Raw genomic sequence first — 3,173 nt, forward strand, 5'->3', positions numbered from 1 at the left:
AGCACAGGGAAATACATCCAATTACTTGTGGTGGATCAGCATGAAGGATAAAGTGAGAAAATGATTATATATATATATATATATAATGTCTGTGTGTGTGTATATATGTATGTGTGTATATATATATATATATATATACATATATATATAATACCTGGGTCACTTTTCTGTACAGCAGAAATTGCCAGAACATTGTAAATCAACTCAAATAAAATTTTTTTGAAAAAGAAGATATGTGGACCCCAGTGATCATAGTAGCATTGTTTACAATAGCCAAGATATGTAAGAAATCTAAGTGTCTATCAACAGATAAAGAGTAGTACATATATACAAAGGAATACTACTCACCTATAAAAAAGAATGAAATTCTGCCATTTACAACAATATCAATGGACTTGAAAAAGTATTATGCTTAGTGAAATAAGTCATACAAATATAAATATTTTATGTTACCACTTATATGTATATTCAGAAAAATAAAATAAATGAAGAAATATAAAAAAGAAAGAAAATAATCAAAAAGAGAGTTGCTCATCTTTTCAGGAAGCTTGGGTCACCATGATAAACTACAGATACCTCCATGGATATAATAAGAGTCAGACATGCAGTAATTATGATATAGAAAAGATCTCAGAATACTCTCCCATCCCAATAAACATATCAAATGAAGCAATATTCAAGTGTGAGGCAATGATAAGCAAGAAGGTGATAAGAGCTACAAAAAGGTTCTGATGTGAGAGGTAAAATTTTCAGGTCTAGATGTTGTATTTGCAATATGTTACAATATACACTCCAAAGGGATGACACAAATATTAAGAATAGATTGTTTTGCTGAGGACCCTCCTCATGGCCCTTTTGATGTCTCTGTTCCTCAGGCTATAGATGAAGGGGTTCAGCATGGGGGTGACCACGGTGTACAACACTGAGGCCACTGCATTCTTCCTGGGAGAATGTGAGATGGCTGAGCTGAGATACACCCCAAGGCCTGTTCCATAAAATAAGCAAACACCTGCCAGGTGAGACCCACAAGCGGAGAAGGCTTTAGACCTCCCACCTGATGAGGGGACTCTCAGAACGGAGGAAAGAATTCTAGTGTAAGAGAAAAGGATCCCTGAGACTGGAATACCAGCAAAAATGGCACAAACAAAATACATGAAAATGTTATTGGTGAGAGTATCGGAACAGGCTAGCTTGAGGAGTAGAGAAGGATCACAGAAGAAATTGGAAATGTCCACATCCTTGAAGCAGGGAAGTTATAACACAATCCAACTGTGCACCTGGGAGTCCAAAAGGCTGACCAAAAAAGACACCAAAAGTAAGAAGCAACATAGGGGTGGGTTCATGATGACCAAGTAATGCAGTGGGTGACAGATGGCCACAAACCTGTCATAGGCCATCACACTCAGAAGTGTACAATCCATAGCCCCCAAAATAATAAAAACAGACATTTGAATTAAGCAGCCCACATAGGAGATGACTCTGCTGTGAGTTTGGATGTTCACAATCATCTTGGGGACAGTGGTGGAGATGAAGCCCATGTCAGCCAAGGACAGGTTGGAGAGGAAGAAGTACATGGGGGTGTGGAGGTGGGAGTCAGAGATGACAGCCAGGATGATGAGCAGGTTCCCCAGCATGGTGACCAGGTACATGGACAAGAACAGGACAAAGAGGAGAGGTTGCAGTTCTGGATCCTCTGAGAAGCCCAGAGGAAGAATTCTGAGACACTTGTTAGATTTCCAGTTCTATATAGTTTGGACACCTTTTTTTAGAGAAAAGAAGGTCAAAATTAGGGAAATTAGTAAATGGGCATGCAGCACTTTGTTCATATTTTAGATTCAAGCAATTCATTTCTAAGGTCATATCCCCCAGGACCTTGTAACAGTATTTCTCAGTGTGAAAATTTCTATCTGCTTAGAATTGTTTACTTACTGGTTTTCATTTATTTGCCTTTTTCTACACACACTTACTATATAGAAACTTTACTAAACAGTAACAGAAGAGAGGGAATATATAAATACATGATCATGGTAATATAGACTACTTATTTAGAAAAAAATACAGAATAAGAAATGCACTATCCCCTCTAAGAATAAAGTTCTACATTGAACTACTTAAAACAGTTAAATAAAACTTTTTTTTCAAATATATTCTAGATATTTCCTTTATTTACAATATTTGTAAATACTATGTAAAATATGGATTTATGTAAACTGGATTCCAAATTAAATTTGAATGTTTGTAATAAGATTTTTTGTAATAGTTATCTTCAGGAGTTGAGTCATTTTTTTATTTTCTGTCTTCCCCCTTTCATGAAATTAATGATTGTTCAAATATCGGGTTTGTGTTTTAAAAGTCATTTAATATATTCTTCATAACTCTAGCTCTGCTGGAATTAAAAAATCAACCAGCATCGTTTCATTAAGTGCACATAATCATACAGCCTTGATGAATGAGAAGATGACATTGTTAACAGAGCTTCTCTCAATGATTAAACAACAATGACATTTAAGGAACACTCTCTGAATTTTTTTTATTTTAGATGAAGTTATTTGTTGCAACTCAATTCAATCTCAGTAAATCATCCCCCACATGGGACCACACTAGTTTTTGTACTCTCTTCTGAAGTGGCCTGATAACATTAGTTCACTGGTTTTCCTTTTATCCAGTTTATTAAGGTATGATTGACAAAATTGCATATTTGCATTATACAACATGAAGATTTCTTTAAATTAATTAGATGATACAATAATTTTTCACACAGACACATGCTGTATGCTAGACAATCAGGACTCATTCATTTATAACAGAAATTCTATACCTTTGACCAACAACTCTCCATTTCCCCCAACCCTACCCCTTACAACTACAGTTCTAATTGATGGTTTTATGAATTGAATTTTCTTAGGTTCCACCCATCTATTTCAGTAAGCATAATGTCCTCCAGTTACATTCATATTGTCACAAATGGCAGGATTTCCTTCTTTTTACTGCTGAATAATATTCTATTATCTCTGTATACACAGCACATTTTCTTATCCATTCCTGGCTCTGTAGATCAGTTTTGCATATTCTTACTATTGTGAATAATTACAATGAACTTAGGAGTACAGATATCTCTTTGAGGTACTGATTTCTTTTCCTTTGGACATTTTCCCTGCAGTGGTATTGCTGGA

The 3,173-nt window shown here is 35.3% G+C and overlaps 1 pseudogene; it reads right to left on the reverse strand.

Annotated features, from left to right (window-relative positions):
- Positions 1–812: 812 nt before the first annotated feature.
- LOC110258303 lies at positions 813–1,759 on the reverse strand (annotated as a pseudogene).
- Positions 1,760–3,173: the final 1,414 nt, after the last annotated feature.

Source organism: Sus scrofa, unplaced genomic scaffold (assembly GCF_000003025.6).
Source record: "Sus scrofa isolate TJ Tabasco breed Duroc unplaced genomic scaffold, Sscrofa11.1 Contig1859, whole genome shotgun sequence".
Taxonomy (NCBI): domain Eukaryota; kingdom Metazoa; phylum Chordata; class Mammalia; order Artiodactyla; family Suidae; genus Sus; species Sus scrofa.